A 23715-nucleotide genomic window follows, 5' to 3' on the forward strand; every position below is an offset into this window, starting at 1 on the left:
AAGATATAACTATTATAAATATGCACCTAACAGAGGAGCGCCTAAATATCATATATAAAGCCGACTTTGATGGATATAAAGGGCAAGATAAACAGCAATACTATAATAGTAGGGGATTTCAATACCCCACTAACATCACTAGATAGATCCTCAAGAAAGAAAATTAACAAAGAAACAGCAGACTTAAAGGACACACTAGATCAACTGGATTTAATAGATATCTTCAGAACCTTTCACCCTAAAAAAGCAGCAGAATATACATTCTTTACAAGTGCTCACAATACATTGTCTAGGATAGAACACATGTTAGGGCACAAAAGGGGTCTCAACCATTTAAGAAGGTTGAAATCATATCAAGCATTTTCTCTGATCACATGGCATGAAACTAGAAATCAACTACAACAGAAAAACTCAAAACACTTGGAAACTAAATAGCATTTTATTAAATAATGAATGAGTTAACAATGAGATCAAGGAAGAAATAAAAAAAATTCCTAGAAACAAAAGATAATGAGCATACATCAATTCAAAATTTATGGGACACAGCAAAAGCAGTCCTGAGAGGAAAGTTCATAGCATTACAGGCATACCTTAAGAAGCTAGAAATGTTCAAATAAACAACTTGACCCTGCATCTAAAAGAACTAGAAAAAGAATAGCAAGTAAAGCCCAGAAGTAGCAGAAGGAAGGAAGTAATAAAGATCAGAGTGGAAATAAATGACATAGAGGATAAAGAAACAATACAGAGGATCAATGAAACCGGGAGCTGGTTCTTTGAAAAGGTAAACAAGATCGATGAACCTTTAACCAGACTCACCAAGAAAAAAGAGAGAGAACTCAAATAAATAAAATTAGAGAGTGGAGAAATAACAACTGACACAACAGAAATAGAAAATATTGTAAGAAAATACTATAAAGAACTGTATGCATAAAAATTAGACAACCTAGATGAAATGGACAAATTCCTTGAAACAGATAATCTTCCAAAAATTAATCTGGAAGAATCAGAAAACCTAAACAGATCGAATACAACAAATGAGATCAAAACAGTTATCAAAAAACTCCCAACAAAGAAAAGTCCTGGGCCTGATGGCTTCACAAGTGAATTCTACAAAATATTCAAATAACTAACTCCTATCCTTCTCAAGCTATTTCAAAAAATTCAAGAGGAAGGAAGACTTCCATGCTCCTTTTATGAGGCAAGCATAATTCTGATTCCAAAACCAGGCAAAGACAACACAAAGAAAATTATAGGCCAATATCCCTGATGAATTTAGATGCTAAAATCCTCAACAAAATATTAGCAAACCAAATCCAGCAATATATGAAAAAAATCATACATCATGATCAAGTGGGATTTATTCTGGGGAGACAATGCTGGTACAATATTTGCAAATCAATCAATGTGATTCATCACATAAAAGGAAGGAGAAAAACCACATAATTTCAATAGATGCAGAAAAAACATTTGGTAAAATACAGCACCCATTCATGAACTTAACTCTCAGCAAAGTGGCAATACAAGGAACATACCTCAACATGATAAAGGCCATCTATGACAAACACACAGCCAACATCATACTCAATGGGCAAAAATTAAAAGCAATCCCCTTAAGATCAGGAACAAGGCAGGGGTGCCCCATAGAACCACTCTTATTCAACATAGTTCTGGAAGTCCTAGCCACAGCAATCAGACAAGAAAAAGAAATAAAAGGCATCCAAATTGGAAAAGAAGAAGTAAAACTATCATTATTTGCAGATGACATGATATTGTATATAGAAAACCCTAAAGTCTCAGTCAAAAAACTACTGGACCTGATAAATGAATTCAGCAAGGTGGCAGGATATAAAATTAATACTCGGAAGTCAGAGGCATTTTTATACACCAACAATGAACTGTTAGAAAGAGAAATTAAGAAAACAATTTCCTTCACTATTGCAACCAAAATTAAGTACCTAGGAGTAAATTTAACCAAGGAGATTAAAGACTTATACTCGGAAAATTATCAAACATTGATAAAAGAAATCAAGGAAGATACAAACAAGTGGAAGCATATACCGTGCTCATGGTTAGGAAGAATAAACATCATTAAAATGACTATATTACCCAAAGCAATTTATAAATTCAATGCAATTCCAATAAAAATACCAGTGACATACTTCAAACACATATTCCAAAAATTTATATGGAACCAAAAAAACCCCCCAAAACACGAATAGCGTCAGCAATCTTGAAAAAGAAGAATAAAGTCGGAGGTATCATACTTCATGATATCAAGTTATACTACAAGGCCTTTCTACTGAAAACAGCCTGGTACTGGCATAAGAACAGGCATATACATCAATGGAACAGAACAGAGAACCCAGAAATAAACCCACACTTTTATGGACAACTGATATTTGACAAAGGAGGTAAGAGCATACAATGGAGTAAAGACAGCCTCTTTAACAAATGGTGTTGGGAAAATTGGACATCTACCTGCAAAAAAATGAAACTAGACCACCAACTTACACCATTCACAAAAAACTCAAAATTGATAAAAGACTTAAATGTAAGCCGTGAAACCATAAGCATCTTAGAAGAAAACATAGGCAGTAAGCTCTCCGACATCTCTCACAGCAATATATTTGCCGATTTGTCTCCACGGCCAAGTGAAATAAAAGACAGGATAAACAAGTGGGACTTTATCAAACTAAAATGTTTTTGCACAGTTAAAGACAATAAGAACAGAACAAAAAGACAAACTACACAATGGGAGAACATATTCGACAATACGTCTGATAAGGGGTTAATAACCAAAATTTATAAAGAATTTGTAAAATTCAACACTAGGAAGACAAACAATCCAATCAAAAAATGGGCAAGAGAAATGAGTAGACACTTCTCCAAAGAGGACATACAGATGGCCAATAGGCATATGAAAAAATGTTCAACATCACTAATCATTAGAGAAATGCAAATTAAAACCGCAATGAGATATCACCTCACACCAGTCAGAACGGTGCTCATCAACAAAACAACATAGAATAAAGCTGGCGAGGATGTGGAGAAAAGGGAACCCTCCTGCACTGCTGGTGGGAATGCAGACTGGTGCAGCCACTATGGAAAACAATATGGAGATTCCTTAAAAAATTAAAAATGGATATGCCTTTTGACCCAGTTATCCCACTTTTAGGAATATACCCCAAGAACACCATAGCACTATTCCAAAAGGAGAAATGCACCCCCATGTTTATGGCAGCATTGTTCACAATAGCGAGGATCTGGAAATAGCCCAAGTGTCTGTCAGTGGACAAGTGGATTAAAAAGCTTTGGTACATATATACTATGGAATACTACTCAGCCATAAGAAATGATGACATCAGATCATTTACAATAACATGGATGGACCTTGATAACATTATACTGAGCGAAATAAGTAAATCAGAAAAACTAAGAACTGCATGATTCCATACATAGGTGGGACATAAAAATGAGACTTAGAAACATGGACAAGAGTGTGGGGATTATGAGGGGGAGGGGAGGGACACAAAGGAAACCAGATAGAAGGTGATGGAAGACAATTTGACTTTGGGTGATGGGTATGCAACATAATCAAATGTCAAAATAACTTGGAGATGTTTTCTCTGAACATATGTACCCTGATTTATCAATGTCACTCCATTAAAATTAATAATAATAAAAAAATAACTTGCCATAATGCTACCATGCATACAGTGTTTTGGCATAAAGATGTATAGAATAATTGAATGAATGGATCAGAAAGTTCAAAAATACATGTATGTGGTCAACAGCACACTTAGTAATTCAATGGAGAAAGATAGGATCATCTTTTCAGTAATATTGGAAAAACTGGATATCTGCAAAAATACAAAACCTTGAACCTCTGGTCATACTAGATACAAATACTGACTTGATATGGATCCTAGATCTAATTAAAAAGCTAAAATTATCAGTATTTTCCAAAAAGATTCTTGCTCTTTGGACACTGAAAAAAAAGCCACACAATGGAAGAAAATATTCACAATATATATATCTGAAAAAAGGTTGGTACTTTGAATATACAAAGAACTCTTAACAAATTAGATAAACAACCCAATTAAAACTTGGCAGATTTTTAATTAAACAGATACTTCACAAAAGATTGTATTCAAATAGCCAGTGTGCACATAAAGATGTTCAGCATCATCAGTCATTTGGTAAGTGCAAGTTAAAACTGCAGGGCTCAGTGGATAGTATCTGCCTGGTGTGTGGACATCTTGGGTTCAATTCCCAGTCAGGGCACACAGGAGAAGCGACTATCTGCTTCTCCCCACCTTCCCTTCCCCCTTCTCTCCCTCTTCCCCTCCCGCAGCCAGTAGCTCTGTTGGTTTGAGTGTGGCCGTGGGCACTGAGGATATCTCTGTTGTTCCTAGCATCAGCCATAGGTGCTAAAAATAGCTTGGTACTTGAGCATCAGCCCCTGATGGAGTTGGCAGGTAGATTCCAGTTGGAGCTCATGTGGGAGCCTGCCTCACTATCTCCCCTCTTCTCACCTAAAACCCCTGCAATAATATTCCATTACATATATAGAATAGGTATATATTCTATATATTTATTAGAATAGCTAAAATAAAAAGGACTCGCAGTATCGAGTGTTGGCAAGAGTGTAGAGCTATTGATACGCTCAGACTTTGCTTATAGAAACAAAATGGTACCACCACTTTGGAAAAGTTTGTCAGTTTCTCATAAAGTTAAACATATACTTACCATATGGCTAAGCAGTCCCATTCCTAGGTATTTTCCCATAAGAAAGGAAAACCTATGTCCACAAAATGATCTTGTACATGAATAATCATAGAACTTTGTTCATAGTAGCTCCAAATTGGAAAAACCCAAATGTCTATCGACAGGTAAATAGATAAGTAAATTGTGGTGTGTTCAGACATTGGAAGACTATTTAGCAATAAAGGGAATGAAGCATGAACACAATGAAGCTCAAACATCTTGCTAAGGGAAAGAAGCCAAATGCAGAAGAGAACCTATGGTGAAATTCTGGAAGTGGCCAATTAGTCTATAATACAGAAATCAGGCCGTTGATTTTTTAGGGTGACAGGAAGGAGAGGGGATTGGGAAAGGGAATGAGAGGGCTTTCTGAGAGGTATTATCAACATTCTATATCTTAATTGGCATGTTATTTACATGGTGTCAGCATTAGCAAACTGTAAACTTATATTTTGTACATCTGATTGTGCGTGACCTGTGACATGATAAAATTGATTTTTAAACACCATTAAAATAAAATGAGGGCCTGGCTGGTTGGCTCAGCAGCAGAGCATTGCCTGGTGTGTGGAAGTCCTGGGTTTGATTCCTGGTCAGGGCACACAGGAAAAGCGACCATTGGCTTCTCCACCCTCCTCCTCCCCCTCCCCCTCCCCTTTCTCTCTCTTCTCTTCCTGCAGCCATGGCTTGAATGGTTGAGTAAGTTGACCCAGGTTCTAAGGATAGCTCCTTGGTCTCACCTCAAGTGCAAAAATAGCTCGGTTGCCAAGCAATGGAGCAGTGGCCCCAGATGGGCAGAGCATCTCCCAGTAGGGGGCTTATCTGGTGGGTCCTGGTGGGGCACATGTGGAAGTCTGTCTCTCTGCCTCCATACCGCTCACTTAAAAAAAGGGGGGGGGGATGAGAGGATTGGATCAGAATGTGAAGGGGTTAGTGAAATTATATATACATAACACAGAGATACAGATAACAGGACAGCACATCCCAGAGGGAAGTGGAGAGGGGGGCAAAGAGTGTATAAATTGGGACACGGGGTGGGGGTGAGGGTTGAGGGTGTTATATTCAGTGGGACACTTAAATCCATGTAAACACAATAAATTAAAATTAATAAAAATAAAGAGACTTCTGCTTCTGGTCATGATAGGATAACAGATACCGGATTCAACCTGCCCCCTGAAACAACAAAACCAAAAAACAGGCCATATGTGTGAAACAGTGGTTTTATTTAAGACAGAGGTAGTCAATCTTTTTATATCTACCGCCCACTTTTGTATATCTGTTAGTAGTAAAATTTTCTAACTGCCCACCGGTTCCACAGTAATGGTGATTTATAAAGTAGGGAAGTAACTTTACTTTATAAAATTTATAAAGCAGAGTTACAGCAAGTTAAAGCATATAATAATAATTACTTACCAAGTACTTTATGTCGGATTTTTGCTAAGTTTGGCAGAATAAATCTTTATAAAACAACTTACTATAGTTAAATCTATCTTTTTTTTTTTTTTTTGTATTTTTCTGAAGCTAGAAACTGGGAGAGACAGTCAGACAGACTCCCGCATGCGCCCGACCGGGATCCACCCGGCACGCCCACCAGGGGGCGATGCTCTGCCCACCAGGGGGCGATGCTCTGCCCCTCTGGGACGTCGCTCTGCCACAACCAGAGCCACTCTAGCGCCTGGGGCAGAGGCCAAGGAGCCATCCCCAGCGCCCGGGCCATCTTTGCTCCAATGGAGCCTCGGCTGCGGGAGGGGAAGAGAGAGACAGAGAGGAAGGAGAGGGGGAGGGGTGGAGAAGCAAATGGGCGCTTCTCCTGTGTGCCCTGGCCAGGAATCGAACCCGGGACTTCTACACGCCAGGCCGACGCTTTACCACTGAGCCAACCTGCCAGGGGTAAATCTATCTTTTCATTTATACTTTGGTTGCTCCACTACCGCCACCATGAAAGCTGGAATGCCCACTAGTGGGCGGTAGGGACCAGGTTGACTACCACTGATTTAAGACACTGAGCATTAGACAATGAAGGACAGTGATCCCTGAGAAACAGGAAATAAGCTAAGCTCCATGACTATCACAGCTTACTGGCTTAAAGAGTTCCTGGGCCCTGGCACATAAAGGAGAGGCCAGGCAGAGTCTTCTGCTCGTGTTAAGAACATGAAGCTAAGAGTCTGCGGAAACCGAGATGGCTGAGGCATGCACAGCAGAGTACTGGAGAGGGGAGAACTAGATAGAGATAAGCAGGAGGTCCCCCTTAAGTATTGTGCAGGGTACTTTTCCCTGAGGCCAGGGAAAACACATTCAAATGGATTAGAAAGGACCGTGCTCAGTGCTCACATCGGGCCAGGAATATTGCTTGTTTTCACCAGCCAGCCTGGAAAAACTCATTATTCACATAACACTGGGCAGCATAAGGATAAGAAAGGATTTGCCTCCGTAGTGAGGAATTATTAGCCCTAGACTGTGCAGGATTCCAGATGGACCTAACAGATCATTAAAGCAAGACCTGCAAGGATCAAACAGTTTGATTCAAGTTACCTGACTGTATCCCGGAACAAAGCCCTAGATTATTTATAGGAGTACAGAAATATGTAGCACCAACGAGATAAAACTTACAATGCCTGGTATTCACTCCAAGGTTACTAGGGATGCAAAGAAGCAGAAAAATGTGACCCCTAATGAGAAGATTTAATCAATTGATTGAAACCAAACCAGAACTCCCACAGGTGTAAGAGTTAGCAGAAAAGGTCATTTATGACATGTTCAAAAAGGTTCAACAAAGACATGGAAGATGAAAAAAAAAAAGCCAAAAACAACCCCCAAACATAAACCCCACAAGAATCCTAGGAATAAATCTAATGAAAGATGTACAAAACTTTCTCTTCTATATAAAACTTTGCTGAAGAAATTAAAGACCTTAAAAAAATTGGAGGATATATGTTGTTCATGGATTGAAAACTATTAAGATGTCAGAAAACAGGTAGTATTGAGAAAAAGTGCTGTTCTTTATAATGAGAAGAGAGGAAGAGAAAATGGGGCAGGGAGGTAAGTTTGGTTTGAAGACAGGAGACAGTATTCCCACATGATTCCTAGTTTTTCTGAGGCAGGAGGGAAGGTTAAGGGGCTGAGGGTGAGTGGGGAAGTGGCAGGGTCATATGTCTGAAGGGAGAGGGGAAGGCTCAAAATAGTCATCACAGGGAGTTAGGGAATGAGTGGCCAGAGAACTGAGGTAGATGTTGAGCAGCATGGAGGTCCCCTTTGAAGCTGGAAGTGATGAATCTATATGGATGTCAATATGTCCCATAGTATGACTTTCTGTAGCCATGCTTGACTGCTCTTATCCAGGTGTACAGCAAAGAAGTATTTGAGCTTGTCTAGGGCAATCGTTTTACTATCTGTGGACAATGAAAAAATGGAAGAGAGTTTAGGGTCTCAGCAAGAACACCACTGAATGGATCACTGTGGATCATGAAATCTAAGGTAGATTAAGGTAGGAAGGAGAGACCTAACAGATTGAGAGAAAATTCAGGGGTCAATGGACTGGACATTCCAAAGAGGTTAAAAATATCTATGGTGGGAGTTGTTGAACAGGTCAGCTGGGATGAAAGGTGGTGATGATCAGAGAGCAGAAAGCTTGAATTCATGATTTGGGGTAGTAAAATTTAGGGTTCAATGGTGGGGTTGGGTGGCTGAAACTGCACAGAGGAGCACATTGGAGATGAACATGTCAGGGAGCTGAAAGCCAGCGGTTGGCTTCTGGAGTCCCAGGAATGTTGGTAGAACTTGGGTTGGAAGGAAAGGCTGGGAGCCAGAAGCCAAAGTCTTTAGCTCAGAAACCAACACAGAACAACAGGAGAAGGTCAGCAGTTCGTGGCACTGTCCTCAAAGGAGCAGGGACCTCTTTATAGCAGGATGAGAGAGTATTGGTCTAGATGTGAAGACAAACAGAAAAGCAAAAAGGCCATCAACTACACCTTGAGACGCTGAGGGGGGTGGGGTTTGAAGATAAGCAGGCAATAAGCTCAAGAATGACTCAGTTTCCATCAAAGCAGGAATGGAGGTCCCTTTGAAGAGCTAGAGGGTACAGGAATAGCAATTCCAGAGGGCACCAGGAAGGGTTGACGAGTAAGGGGAGGCCGAGTCAGTGACAAGGAAGTTCAAAGGAAGGTGCGGACAATGTGCACTAGGTGATAGAGGGTTTGGGCGGACATGGGGCTTGCACGTTGGGCAGTCATTTGCTGAAGTCATCAGTGAAGAGAGCAGGGACCTAGAGGTGGGAGGTCTTCTGATGGGGGAGGGGCCTCAGCTAATAGAGACCTTGGCTCACTTGATCTAGGGGTGGTGTCCAGTTCCTGTGGCCTGGTCTCCCCCAGCTTGGAGTATGCGTTAGAAGCTCCAGTCTCTCCAGAGACTTTTATACAGACAGTATGGATAGCCCAGCCAAGGGTGTGGCAGTGCTTTTATTGGCATCCCTGAGTGCTGCCCAGGCCCGTGGTGACTCCTTTGGCCAAGGGCATTACTAGCTGTTGTTACTGGTTTCCATGTGTTGTCATAGGGAGATGCAAATTGAGAGGTCAGCATTCCAGCTCCTCCTGATTCTGGACCTCCTAGGCTCATGACTTTAGTCAGTGTTAATTCACTTCTCCAAGTTAAGGTTTTCTCACCCCTAGAGTTGGATAGTCCCACTTGCTGTGCAGAGCTGTCTTAAGAACCTAGGGTAGAAGTGGATGGGAAGGGACTTTGTGAACAGCAGAGACCTTTCCAAATGTGAGATGTGCTCACTGTTGGCCAGCTTGCAGTCTCCTACGCGGTTTCTGTGAGTTTGAAAAGCCACCTTATTTGCAGTCTGAGTGCTTACTCTCCAGCTCTTCTCTCCAGGGCCCCACATCTTCCGCAGACCTGGAGTGACACTTGAAGCACTAACCTAATTTCTCTGAGTCTGATTGTCATAAGAGTTTGGTTTGGATTCAGGGATAAAAGATCATTCCCTTGTAATTCTGCTTTAAAATTCATCTTGGTTTAAGTTATCTGCTGACACCTTTGGAGCCTCCAAGCATTTGGGGCTTTTCAGCTTCTGAGTCAGAGAGGCTTTGGCTGCATCTCAAGTATTCTAATGCAGTGGGTGGTGGCACACCGCCTCCCTAGAGGTGTCCTGTTCCCTCCCTCTTCAGCTCTCCTTCAAGTACACTTGAGCACTATCCTGCACTCCCAGCACTGCGCCCGAGGAGTGTAATGGAGGGTTGGCAGGGCAGAGAGGGCTCTCCTGAGAATTCTGGACTCAGGTTGAGCATTGAAAGATGGGCATTTGTGAGAATGGAAAGAAAGGAGGGCACATTCCAGATCCTGGCGACTGTTTAGGAAAAACAGGTGCATCACGTGTGTCAGGAGCCAGCGAGTTGGCCAGCGAGGCTGCCAGGGCACTCTGTGCTGGTTGGTGAGCCACTGGACAGGACTGGGCGGAGTCAGGAACACCCAGTGGGCCATTGAGCGTTTGGAAATAACGTGATGGAGGGAGGTGGGAAGAGGGGCATAAAGAGAAATAAATAAAAGGTGGTGGAGGACGATTTGACTTTGGGTGATGGTTATACAACATAATCGAATGTCCAAATGATGTGGAGATGTTTTCTCTAAATCTATGTACTCCAGTTGACCAATGTCATCCTGTTAAAATTAATTGTCTAAATTAAAAAAAAATAAAAGAAAAGAAGGTGATAGAAGAGAGCTGGACCTGCAAGGTAAAGATGGTGCCTTGCGGGGGGGAACGAAGTGAGGAGAGCTCTGGAGCAGTGCTGTGCTGTGAGGTGGAAGTGAGGTGATGGGCTATGTGTCGGGTGGAGATGGAAATGGAGGATTTGATGCAGAAGACAGTTGTGGGCCAGTGCCTCAGATGGGGAGTTATCTGTGGGTTTAATTGTCAACACTGGGGTATGGATTGTGTGAGAGCATTTCTTTTCTTAAGTGAAAGAAGGGGAGATAGAGAGGTCTCTACATGCGCTCTGACCGTGACCTACCCAGCAACCCCTGTCTGGAGCCAACGCTCGGACCAGTCAAGGCACTGGCTGCAAGAGGGAAAGAGAATGGGGAGAGGGAAGTGAAGAGAGGCAGATGGTCACTTATCCTGTGTGCCCTGACCGGGGGTTGAACCCAGGACGTCCACACTCTGGACTGACACTCTTATCTACTGAGCCAACTGGTCAGGGCCAAGAGAATTTTTTATTGCCTGTAATTGTTAATGTAGCAGATAAGATATGCCAGGCACTGGACTAGTGTTTTATATACGTAGTTTATTTCATTCTCCCTTCTCCACTGCTTTGATGAAGTGGCTTCGCCTTAGTTTTACAGATGAGGAACACAAAGCTCAGAGACACTTATCCTATTCTCAAAATCACGCAGCTAGTAAGTAAGGAATTCCTGGTAGGGTAGGGATTTAATCTAGATCTGCTTGCCTCCAGAGCCCGAGCTGCCTGTCTTGTCAGCTGGAAGTTCTTTCTGTGTCTGGCGAGGGGGAACCCGCTGTGCGATCCCCTCTACCAGGCTGCTGATGTTCTGATAAATCCTGATCAGAACATCTTCTTGCTTTGTCAGTTTCTGTCTCTCTCTGAAATTAATTACCCAGAGCAAAGAGGACTAGTGGAAGGAATATGGAGGCTTTAGAGAAATTAGTTTCTTTTTTCTCTTAAAACTGTGAACAAGTCCCATTCTAACTCAAGGTGTCCTGTTGGATCCTGTTTCTAGGGGTGGATCTCTCTGAATCTCTGAGGCTCCCCTATAATATGACCTATGTTCCCTTGTTCCCAACTAAGCCTAATGATTCAGGGAGGGCACACCCCACCCATCCTGCCCTTCAAGGAGGAACTCGTGCTGAGAGGGTCAGACTCCATCTCCTCTCAGTGCCTCTTACCAGGTGATTTGCCTTTGCCCTGCCCCACGGGTGGGATTGGGGCTGAAATTCCTACAGATATTGCTTAGAGGACATCCCAACAGGCAGGCTCAGGTCCATCGTCTTCCCTGAGTCAGTGCTGCTCAGTAGTCAGACTGCGCCAGCAGATGTTTGCATGGGCAGGTCCAGCCGTTTAACCAGCCAGGCCCCTCACATGGCAAGCCATCGCCACACAAGTCTGATGTGCCCTGGGGTTGCTGGTACCTTCAAACGTGTTTAATTTTAATGGTTCTGCCACCCATCCGAATTTGACTTCAGGTACACATTTTCCTTATTTTTCTTTAAAGACTGGAATCTGACAAGTCTAGTGAAGTGTGCTTCTCAAGTGATTTCTTAAGTAGCAGTATTGGAAGCCTGCTTCATGAAAAAAAAGTATGATGTTGGCTCATTTGATCGAGGGCTGAGTTCATTCAGAGAAAAGTGATGCCAGGCAGGAGAGCCCATGTTTTTTAAGAATATCTCTTAAAATGTGGGGTTTTATTTTTAAGCAGAAACAAGAAGTCTAACTTTTAGCATGCAACCTGCACAGATTCTTATCATTAGGGGAAATTTTCTGATAGAAGCATCAGAAAGTCTTTGGTAGCCATGGAAACCTAGTCTTCAAAGAGAGAGCTGTTCTTCTGCCCTCAGACAAGGGGATGTGGTGAAAGGAAAGGTGTATTCAGTCTGGGAAGCCTGAGAGCATTTATTTCTATGCATGACTGGTTTACTTATACAGGACTCTGACTGTCTTCGTTTTTGTTTTTTAATGGCAATGATGGGTACAGTTTTAGCTGATAGGAAGAGTCATGGGAATTTGTGATCCAATACATCCATCACAGAGCCCACAGTCTATGTCTTTGACAGGATCATGAGCCTATAATACTATTTCTAAATATACTCAGCCTGTTCTTATTGAGCAACTACTAACAGCTAGAGTTTGTCATAAGGAACCAATATACAAAGACAAGATAGACACAGCCCTTACTTCACAGAGCTTATAGTCTAGTGTGTAAAAGAGAATATTAAATAATAGTTGCAGGGCTATGAAATAAATGTTCATAAGTGAGACTCTGATCTAAGAGATTCTAAGGATATTGGAGAAATGTCCTTATAGGCCAAGCCAGCTGAGTGGGGTGGTGTCTGGAGGAGCTGTTGAGGCTTAGGAAACAGCACACACAATGGCCTGGAGCTGAAAGAGAGCTCTATACCATGGGGAGAACAAGTGAACTTAGGATGGCTGGGGTGCAGAATGCGAGGAGCAAGTGGTCAGAAAGGACCAGGGGAGATCAAAGAAGACCAGAGAGGAAGTGCATTTATTCACTCCATCTTTATCCCTATTGCTCTAGTGTAAGGTGAGTGCCATGTGTTCCCAGCCTGCTCATCAGTGTTCTCAGATGATTGCTCAACCTAGTCGTTAAAATCTAGGAAATACCTACTTTGAAAGTGGTTCATCTTCCTGAAAGATGGAAACTATTTTCTATTTAAAGCATCTTCACAGACTTGTATGTCAATAAAAGCAGTCAAGAGCATGCATATCCTTGGTGGTCGACTCAGTGGTAGAGTGTCAGCCCAGTGTGTGGATGTCCTGGGTTTGATTCCCGGTCAGGGCACACAGGAGAAGCGACCATCTACTTCTTCACCCCTTCCCCTCTCACTTTTCTCTTTCTCTTCCTCCACCCCAACCCTCTGCAGCCATGGTTAGATTGGAGCTCATTGGCCCCAGGCCCTGAGGATGGCTCCATGGCCTTTGCCTCAGGCCCTAAAAAGAGCTTGGTTGCTGAGCAATGGAGCAACACCCCAAATGGGTAGAGCATCACCCCCTACTGGGCTTGCTGGGTGAATCCTGGTCAGGGTGCATGCGGAAGTCTTTTTCTGTCTCCTCTCCTTGCACTGAATAAAAAAAAAACATATATATATGTATTTAAAAATATATATATTACAAATTTTAAGAAAAAGAACATGCGTGAAAGGGGGGGCTGCTTTGAGAAAATTTTAATACACCTAAACCATTGTAAACAGAATAATTAGGAGGCACAGAATCTTTATGAAAAGATTCTTCAGCATGTGCTTTATTTCAGTAATCACTTCTCAAAAAATAGTCATAATGTGGTTTGATGATTAGAAATACGATTGTTAAATATGTTCCTCAACATCTTTACTGTGTAAACAAGGTTCCTTCATTTTCTCTTGTTCCTCTTGCCAGCCAGAGACTCCCCTCTGCTTCTTGGTGGCCAGTGCCTAACTTGCCATTGAAGAATGCTGTCAAGGTTAGCCTTCTTCCCCTCCCGGGATCTTCTCTGCAAGGGAGCAGATCTTACTGATAGCATGCTGCACCCCTGGCCCACTGTCCCCATTCTGCCCTGTTTGACTCACACAGAAAGAACAAGAACATACTTCAGCTGCTTTCTGTGGTTGATTGAGGACAGATTGAGCAAAGCCAGTGATTCTGATGAACTTTGAACTGAACCAGTGCCACTAATTTATTTTATTTTTATTGTGAAACATTTTCTTGTGAAACATTGTTGATTTCTAAAGACAAAACACTTAGTTTCTAGAACAGAAACTGAACTTACATGCTTTCCAAAAAATTAGAATTAAATATAATAATACTTTTTCAAACCAAACTACATTTTTAATTGTAGTTGGTAAAACCACATTTTTAATTTTTATTTCTTTTTTGTCTATGCAGAAGAAATAATTAAGGTCTAAGGAAGACTGGCCTCTGCTGATAAAAAAATCCCTGGGTTATTCTTCAACTCCCCCCTACTTTATGCCTTTTTATTTTTATTTTATTTTATTTTTTTCTTTCATTTTTCTGAAGCTGGAAACAGAGACAGTCAGACAGACTCCCGCATGCGCCTGACTGGGATCCACCCGGCACGCCCACCAGGGGCGACGCTCTGCCCACCAGGGGGCGATGCTCTGCCCATCCTGGGCATCGCCATGTTGCGACCAGAGCCACTCTAGCGCCTGAGGCAGAGGCCACAGAGCCGTCCCCAGCGCCCGGGCCATCTTTGCTCCAATGGAGCCTTGGCTGCGGGAGGGGAAGAGAGAGACAGAGAGGAAAGCGTGGCGGAGGGGTGGAGAAGCAAATGGGCGCTTCTCCTGTGTGCCCTGGCCGGGAATCGAACCCGGGTCCTCCGCACGCTAGGCCGACGCTCTACCACTGAGCCAACCGGCCAGGGCTATGCCTTTTTATAAATGCCGCTTGTTTGTTGTTTTGGAGGAAGGTGAATTTCTGAGTCCTCTGTTTTATTCTAAACCTGAGTCCTAGTGATTCTATTGGTCTTGCTCACTGTAAGTTTTTATGCTTGTTTGTGTTTCTGAGTGTATACACACATGCATGCGTGTATGCAAATTTCAAAGCATTTAATTTGTCTAAATTTTATTTGTGTGGGTCTGTTTAAAACAAATAACATTACAACCCAAGGGGAAAAAATAAACCTATCTCTAAATCAACATGACTTTCAATGGCCCATTTGTTTTAAGGGGCGTTTGAGAAATAACAAATTCCAGAGCAAACTGTACTGTCCTTTTCCATTGGTGGCAGTCGCGTTGGACCTGAGCTGCCATTTGAACTCAATGGCTTGCTTCAGGCTAAACCAGGGGTCTCAAACTCAACTCAGCATGTGGGCCGCAGAGCAAGATCACAGCCATTTGGCGGGCCGCACTAGGTCTACAAAAGGCAACTGTTACGCAACACTTTTCTCGCTGCAGTTGAAAACAAAAAAAAAATCAGTACAACAAGCACAATCGTACATGCAGTTTACTCAGTGTCACAAAACGACCAGAAACTGTAGTTCGCATCACAACTGCTGTTAACTAAGCTAATATCTAGCTAGGATGCTAGAGAAATTAAAAATACAAGTAGGCCCCTAGGCTTACTTAATTTTATCCAAAATATTTTGAACTTCGTGGATTAGTCTGTGGGCCGCACAAAATTGTTCGGCGGGCCGCAAGTTTGAGACCCCTGGGCTAAACCCTCTCTGTCCGCAGGGTTGACTGAGCTGGGCTTCCAGAGCACAGGATGTCAGGGCCTGTAAATCCTGGGCCATGTCAGGGTTTGGGGAGTTTCTCTGCAGAGTGTGGGGCATGTGCCTGCCCCCTGGGGGTGGATAGGGACTCCCTGGAGGAAGGCTGACTAGTTCCAGGCACAGAAAGTCTTTCCCAGAGTAGTGCTTCATGGGGAGATGAGTAATAAAGGGTGCTGTCCTTTCTCCAAGCTTGAGTTGGGGCTCTGGAAAAAAACCCAGAATGTGGGGTTAGTGCATTTTGTCCTGCCCTTTTTTCCTGATCCCAACCAATAGGTGTCCTCCTCTCTATGCTTCTCCTGAGCCAGGAGACGGAAGAATCGGGCATCCTGTGGAAAGAGCAGTTGGTTAGGGGCTCTGGTGTCCTGTGTACAGGGAGCATGTGTAGGGCACATACCTTTGAAAGATGGGAGTGAGAGTCCTTGTCCTGCTTGGTAGGGAGAATAGAATCAATAGAATCAATCACTAGACTCAGAATAGAGACCCAGTAGACCAATAGAATCACTAGGACTCAGGTTTAGAGTAAAACAGAGGACTCAGAGATTCACCTTCCTCCAAAACAACAAACAAGCGGCATTTATAAAAAGGCATAAAGTAGGGGGGAGTTGAAGAGTAACCCAGTGATTTTTTATCAGCAGAGGCCAGTCTTTCTTAGACCTACCCCACTGAGGTAGGGAGGGTCCTGTGGTACAGTGAAAGTAAAGATACTTTGAGGATTCCAGGTAAAAATCAAAATACATAAGGGGTTTGTCTCTGTTATTACTAGAGAGAGGGGCCGTGGCTAGGACAGGCGCTCCTGCAGGAAACCAAGTCAGCTCCCCAGCAGCGCAGGCCCAGATCCTGCTGCCCCGGCTTGATGGGTGGGACCCAGAGCAGGTGCAGGCATGGGTGAAGGACTCCAAAGGCGGCAGTGGGCTCAGGCGGGCACATCTCAGATCTCTGCTTGCTCTCTTCTGTTTATCTCCCCCCTCTAAAGGGCCTGTGTGCATGTCATGGCGTGGCGGCACTTACTGTCAGAACCCCACCTGGCCATTTCTTCTGAATTCTCTCACCCTTTTTGCTTCCTGGTGTTGATGCCACCAGAATTCTTGGCTGCCAGGTCTAAGAGAGGGTGCCAGGCTGCTGCCCAGGGAAAGGAGCAAAAAGCGAGGAATGGTCCAATTCTCAGCAGTCAGGGGTCCTGCTGTCCCTTTGAATCACAGAAGAGGCCAGAGAGACTCAAATTATAGCAACACTTGAACAGAGCATCAGGCAGAATGTTGCCAAGTGCTGGCCTGAGTGGGGGGTCGGGCCCAGACAAACTGACAACAGGTCTTTACAGCAGCCTGTGCTCCAGTTTTCCTGCTGAGGCCTTGGTACTTTTCCATCAAAGTTCCCTGTCTGCACCCCTCTGGGGAAGCTGCGGCTTCCCAAGGCCACCCACTTCATCTTTGGTGGACATGGACTTTTAGCAATCTTTTCCTTATACTGTGTTGAAATAAGTCTTCGTAAACTTCCGCCCACTTCCTGGGGCACATGTACGGCCTGCTGCTTCTCCATGGCAGCCTTCCAGAGCTCGAGGACCAGGAGCAGGGCTCCTCAGTGGCATCTCTTCTCCAGGTAACCTTGTTTGCCCGTCCTCTGTCCCTGCCCACCCTTCCTTTCTTTCCTGGTCACGTAGGCGAGGAATGTTTACGCGGCAGGTGGGGCGCCCACTGGCCCCGCGGGAAGGTCTGCGCTAACTGAGATGACGACACTGGGTTGCCGGGCTCCGGGCACCAGCACAAAGGGGTGGAGGTCAAGTGGCCGGAGAGTAGGATGGCTGGGGTCCGCGGGGCAGGCCACAGAGGTGCTTTTCCTAGTTACAGAGTAAGAAAACTGGGAATGTTATTAGAACCATGTTACTTTCAACTTGCATTTTTATTGATGTTGAATCTACCCAATCTCACCTGTTGTTTACTGAATGGCTTCTGGCCTCCTCACCGCCATTTTCTCCTTATTTTGATCCCCTGTGAAACCAAGCTGGTAAGGAGGCTCTCCTATCAAACTTCTGTTGGTTCCCTATTGCCTACAGGGAAGCAATCCTGGTATCTTAGTTTCAGATTTAAGGCCCTTCCTGGACTGACCATAAACTGTATTTTGAAAATCATCCCTTCATACCCTACCCTCTTCCTCTGCCTCCTGTCTGCCCTTGTTGAGGTCCTTAGGAGGGTTCATTTAGGACAGCGGTTCTCAAACTGTGGGTCACGACCCCGGTGGGGGTCAAACGACCAAAACACAGGGGTCGCCTAAAGCCATCGGAAAATACATATTTATTATACAATACATTTTTAAATAAAATATGTATTTCTGATGGCTTTAGGCGACTCCTGTGTTTTGGTCATTTGACCCCCACCGGGGTCACGACCCACAGGTTGAGAACTGCTGATTTAGGAGCTAGATGGGCTTGTGTGACCAACCTCCCAGAGCCTCAGCTTCCCTAGTGTCTGTATAATGCAGGTAATAGTCCCTCCCCTCACCGTGGACACTCCCCCGTGAGGGGAGGGGGAGGGCATCACACTGGGCTCTGCTACGGATGCCACGTGGAGGAGGCCGGCTGGGCGAGGGCACACAAACACACACATTCGTGTCTTGGTGTTCAGTGAGCGGCGTGCACTGGTGACTCGCAGGAGGGCAGAACTCTGGTTGGGGCGGCCAGGGAAAGCTGGGTCTCAGAAGATGAACGGGAATCAAAGATGGGAGAAGGCTGCTCAACTGGTTTGAGTTCTGTGACCGAAGGCTCAGAGGGCCGAGGAGTTGAGAAGAATGTAGCTGAAATACAAGGTGTACATTTATAAGAAGGGGGAATAAGGCTGGAATAGCCTTGGGAGAAGGCTGGAGGGCCCCGAGTGCCAGCCAGAAGCATTTGGCCTTTATTCTTGAGGGCCATGAAGCATTCTGTACAGGACAACACCAGGGTGAAGTCAGGTCTGCAGTAGAAATCAGAAGCCAAGAGGGAAGCGAAGCCTGATGAAATGCTCTGGCTACAACTTCTGTGGCTGCCTCTGTAGATGAGGTGTGTGGAGCCCAGCCGCCATACTGGTGGGGAGAAATTGTGCCTTACAAAATTACACAGATCCAGAGGGGAGACTTTCTAACCTGGTGACAGCCAATCTACCACCACATGACACCTGTAAATGAAGAGAGACGATGGCAGGCTGGCAGTGGAGACTGCTCCAGACGGCATGTCTGGGCTCGCACACTCTCATTTCATGCTTCTGGGAGATCTCAGAACCGTGAGCTTTCTGTCCTGATGCGTTCTGGACTCTTGAGGAGTAGGTTTGTTTTGTTTTGTGCACTTTTTTTTTTTTTGTACTCAGACTTCTTGCATGGCTGCGCAAGGGGGCCCTCAAGGGGGAGACAGAGACATGGAGAGAAACCATGAGAAATGGACAACATTGTCCATCCCCACAAGGAGCCTAAAATCTGGAGCTGGTAAGCAGAAATGAATATGTAAAATGTAAACTTGAATTTCGTTACTTCAGTATAGTTTCCAAACACTTAAAATCTTTTTCTACTTGGAAGTGATTTCAAGCTACAGAGAAGTTATAATAAGAATATCATATTGACCCATGTACCCTTTATTTGAATTCACTTATTAATGATTTATCTCATGTGCTTTGTTTTATTTGCCATCTATAAGTGTGTGGACTGATTTAAAAAAAACATTTTATCATTCTCTACTGTCCTTAGTTATAACCCCTGGGACTCAAACTATCACAGATTTATTTGGCTAGTGAGAGGCACTGCTCTGGCTCCTGTGTCCTTAGGGCACGCCCTCATCATGGTTATTTTTGTTTTTTTTGCTTCTTTGGTTTAATTTTTAAAATTTTTTTACTTTTTAGCACTTTTTTATTTGTTTCATCTTGTACCTGTTCTGCCCTATCCCCAGAATCAGCCATTTCCCCGAAGACTACTGGCTCCTTTTAATGGGAAATGAATGGTATTATAGCCCAAGGCCTGGGTACCAGGTGTGCTCTTAACTACTGGGTGTCTTTGCTACTAGAGCCTTTCAGTAGACAGAGCTAGGAAATACATGCTTTTACCTACACATATGCATACTATTTTCATATCTATATACACATCTTTCATTCACACCAACATCAACTCCTGTCCACCCCCAGAGGGTTCTTCCTAGCCCTCCTCATTTCTACCTTTCTATATCCCTCCCTCCACAGTGAGAACTCTGGCTCCCAACAACCCTGGCACATTTGATCATTTGTCAAGTCCTGTAATACATTGGACATAATTTCAGCATTGTTTTGTCCATATTGCTTCAAAATCCAACAAACCTCCTAAAAAGAGCTCAGCACTTGTTTGCAGTCCTGCCCAGGACTGAGAATGTCAGTCAGATGTTCACAAGCTGCTTGGTTTACTTCTGTCTTTCTCCTTCAGTATGGCTGTGGTTCCATTGGAAATACTGTTAGAGTCATTTGCTTTAATTCACTTCCACCTTCAGGGTATTTTCCCTCCATCCCATCCCTTTTAGTTAAAAAATTTTAATGTATATACCATTAACATGATTCCAACCGTCAAAAAGTATAAAAACTATACATAGTAGTGCCACTCCTACTTTGCCTCCTCTGCTCCATTTGTCCCCCTCCCTTATTTTTTGCTTCATCCTTCAAATATATCCTATAGCAACATATGCATGTTTACTTATTTCCTCTTTTTTGTATGCAAAGGGCAGCATACAATGTGCTTTATTTTCCAACCCTGTCTTACCGTATTTCCCCATGTATAAGATGCACCTTAATTTGGGGGCTCAAAATTTGAAAAAACAATGTATTACATAAAGTTATTGAACTCAAGTTTTATTCATCATAAAATTCATACAATTCCTCATCACTGTCAAAACTCCCATCCATTAGCTTGTCCTCATCTGTGTCTGGTGACAAATCACTGTCTTCAACAATGAGCGCAAAAACAAGCGCAAAAAAGTGGGAAATGCAAGTAAAAAAAATCTAATACCACTGTATAAGATGCACCCAGTTTTTAGACCCCAGATTTTTCAAAAAAGGGTGCCTCTTATACATGGAGAAATGTGGTATATCTTTTTTTTTTTTTTTTCATTTGAATGCACCATAAACAGAATTCTGATCTGGAACAAGTAAATGTCTGTCACATGTGAGTTGTCAGATTTCTAGTCACTTGTACAAGTCTGATGGTTTCTACCAATTGCTTTGTTAAATCAACTATTGTAATAGTGACTATTATTTTATCCCTAAGTAGTAGGCTTCTAAAACGATGAATTCTTACACAAAAGGGAAAACTTTTTTTTTTAAAATCCACTGATGTTCATACAAAATTCAGTGGGATTAGGTGAGATTTTCTGGGACGGAAGGTTTGTGGTGATGGAAGGAGTTATTTCCAGCTGAGTGATCGTGATGCGGGATTGGTCAGGCACTTGCTAGCCCGTCCGCATCCCTCTGAGCTCTAGGATCTCATGTGTTCTTTGTGCTTCTCCCAGTTCTGCTGGGATCATGTGGCTTAGTGCCTGTTCAGAGCTGTTTGCAATTTTTCTCCCTTTGGTATTTGAGAAAGTTCCACCAACTGCCTTTTTTAATGCCCAGGTTTTACAACTAAATATTATACATTTGAACTTCACATTCATACAGTGTTTTGTGATTTCCAAGTATCATCTTATCAAATGCTTTATTGAATCCTTGTGAAACAGTAGAGCAGGTATTATGTCTGTTTTGCACATAGGGAAGCTGAAGCTCAGAAAAGGACAGTGCAGAGCTGGCGCTAGCGTCCAGGCCTGCAGACGCGGAGCTCAGTGTTGTCTGGGGGGATCGAGGGGGCAACCCGGTTCATCACACAGGTCTCACCTCCCTGCGCCTTCTCTTCCATTCCATCTCATAGCCCACAGGAGGAGATTCATGCCTAGTGCAGCTTAGTTCTATGCACGTCAGTGAATGTTACATGCCTACTAAGTATTAGGCCCTTGAGAACTGTCTAAAATTAATTCAGAGGATTTCCATGAACAGTTTTGTTATATGAACTTTTGTAACATTGACTACTGTTTGAAATAAAGGGGCCATAAGCCAGGACCCGGCAGTCTTTTGTATTCTCAGAAGTTTTAATCATAGTAGGATTTACCCATGAGTGCTTCACTGGTCCCAGCAACCAAGAATGTGCATCAGTAATGCAGCTTAGAGAGAGGTTTCTGCATTACTTTTATTTTATTTATTTATTTATTTAATTTTTAAAAAATTAAGTGAGAGGTGAGGAAGCATGCAGGCTCCTACATGAGCCCCAACTGACTGAGATCCACCTGGCAAGCCCCATACTGGGCGATGCTCTGCCCATCTGGGACTGCTGCTCCATTGCTCAACAACCAAGCTATTTTAGCACCTGAGGTGAGGCCATCCTTAGTGCCCAGGACCAATTTGCTCAACCATTAGAGCCATGGCTGCAGGTGGGGAAGAGAGAGAGACAGAAGGGACCGGTGGAGAAGCATAGGGTTGCTTCTCTTGTGTACCCTGACTGGGAATCGAACCCAGGATTTCTACACACTGGGCTGATGCTTACTGCTAAGCCAACTGGCCAGGGCCTCTGCATTCCTAATGCAAGAAGACATCATACAATATGATAGTAAAGTAAAGCCCTCATTTACTCTTTTACTATCTTGGTAATTTTTTCAAGAATTCAATTTAGATATGTAACCAAAATAAGAATACATGTTTGTATGTAATCATGTACATTTAGTACTCTAATTCAGAGTCAAAATATGCACAGAGATTTGTACTTGGATGCTTTTGGTGAACAACAGAATTGAAGGCTTGTATGCTTATTCTTTACACCATGTTTAAGGAAACATAATGCATTTTCATGTTGACATGTGGCACTCCAGGGCCGCCTCTTGTTCAGGGATGTTATTCTGGATTGGGTATGGCTTTTTCAAAGTTCAGATTAATTTGGTGAATCTACTCAGGGCTAGTTATTCATGTTCTGTATTTTAGGAAACCTAGATGCCTCAAGTACTTCTCAGGGGATGGTTTGCATAGCTTCCTTTTTCAGATATAAGATATTCTCCCCCAGGAAGAAAGGTCCCTGGGCTGGGAGTGCAGAAAACATCGCAGGGTCTTCACCAGCTTCTGCTCACCCTACAAATCCCTGGAGGGGCTCCTCTGTGAGCTGGGCCCGGATGTACCACAACCCCCCCCCCCCCACTTCCCTGAGAGTGAAGATGGGGACGGACCAGCCCTAACAGAGCCACGGGTTCTGCAGCATCAGAAGAGCGGGTGATTTAGAAGCAATGACTAAATAACTGAGCAGAGGGTGAAACCTTGGCAAAGATTCGTTTCTTGTCTGAAGTACAAGCGTCACTGGGTGTTCATGTATCTGTTTGGCCCTTGGACAGCCCTGAGTTGAGAGGGGAGGAAAAAGAGGATGGAGGTTGGCTGTATGTGAGCAGGTAATTTTCCCCCTTTCTCAGTGAGCTGGGCTGGGTTAATGAGGTCCCTGCATGGGAGATGTGCTGGCTTTGGATTGGGAAGATGACAGAAGGAAGACAGATGTGACCTCCGTGGGAATCCAGGGGTCTGCCTGAAATCGCATCTGCATTCTTAGCAGCTTTTCACCATACTTAGTAAATCTGCAACTCATAGAACTTGGCTCCTATAACAATTCACAGTTGGAAATACAGACAGTTTCTTGTATATGGAAATTGGGTAATTGTCCACCTGACTCTCAGGCTTGCTGAGCAGATGTGGGATTCAGTATATGTGCAGAGACAGGAGTGCGACATGAAAGGCGGAGTAAACAGCGACCGGTGGGGAATGTGGACACGTCTGCCAAAGCCTTTGGAGGGCAGGTGTTCCTATAAACGGGCAACAGATCTTACTGCCTCTTCACCTCCCCCAGGAAGATGTTTGGGGGGAAGACCATGACAAAAAGCAAGGGTTAAGAAAAACAGTCATGTTTCACCAGCGCTCCAGCTCCTGTCTGGGGTAGGAGAACAGGGCTGTCCGCTGCTCTGCCTAG

At 43.7% G+C, this 23715-nt stretch overlaps 1 protein-coding gene across 10 annotated transcripts in view; it reads left to right on the forward strand.

Moving 5' to 3' along the window:
* CACNA1D (calcium voltage-gated channel subunit alpha1 D) overlaps positions 1-23715 on the forward strand; it is a 355364-nt gene that overhangs the window by 220261 nt on the left and 111388 nt on the right. The window lies entirely within an intron of this gene.

The sequence above is a fragment of the Saccopteryx leptura genome, chromosome 10 (assembly GCF_036850995.1).
Source record: "Saccopteryx leptura isolate mSacLep1 chromosome 10, mSacLep1_pri_phased_curated, whole genome shotgun sequence".
In the NCBI taxonomy this organism is placed as follows: domain Eukaryota; kingdom Metazoa; phylum Chordata; class Mammalia; order Chiroptera; family Emballonuridae; genus Saccopteryx; species Saccopteryx leptura.